The sequence below is a fragment of the Nematolebias whitei genome, chromosome 1 (genome assembly GCF_014905685.2).
Source record: "Nematolebias whitei isolate Nwh7 chromosome 1, NemWhi1, whole genome shotgun sequence".
Taxonomy (NCBI): domain Eukaryota; kingdom Metazoa; phylum Chordata; class Actinopteri; order Cyprinodontiformes; family Rivulidae; genus Nematolebias; species Nematolebias whitei.
Window position 1 is genome coordinate 67,391,893 of NC_056498.1, and position 684 is coordinate 67,392,576.

Genomic DNA, 684 nt, shown 5'->3' on the forward strand with positions numbered 1-684 from the left:
TTTAGAGTAAATCTGCAAAATAAACATTAGTTGTTGAATTTGTGCACCAAATATTTAACTGAAAGTTGAATTATGATAACTTATGACAAGCTCAGACATAAATATTTAATTCAGCCTGTCATCCTAGTTTGCCCATCTTCACATTGTTTTACTAACTTAACTTCATGTCATGTAACACTGGTTGAAACTTCTGCTATTCATGATTAAATCAAAATCATAAATCAGGTTTATTTAGCCAAATATGAGGGTTTCACATACAAATAATCTGAACGTGGGTTCACTTGGAACTTGCAACAAGAAGCTCTGAAATTGACTGAATTCATCTCATTTGGTGCTTTTGCATCCAAACTAAAAGTGGTTGAAGCCAATTCAATGACATGTATCTGTTTTAATAGCTACCTTGCTTTATAGTACCTGCTTTTTATAGCTTGACATTTTCTCTTAACTGTGTAATAAATTTTACAACAGATACTGAAAGCAAAGGTTCACATACTTTTTCTACTCACAAATATGTAATACTGGATCATTTTCATCAATAGAAAAAAAAAGACCAAATACAATATTTTTGTCTCACGAGTTTAACTGGATTCTCTTCATCTACTTTTAGGACGTGTAAAGATCTGATGATATTTTAGGTCATATTTATGCAGAAATATAGAAAATTATAAAGAGTTCACAAACTTT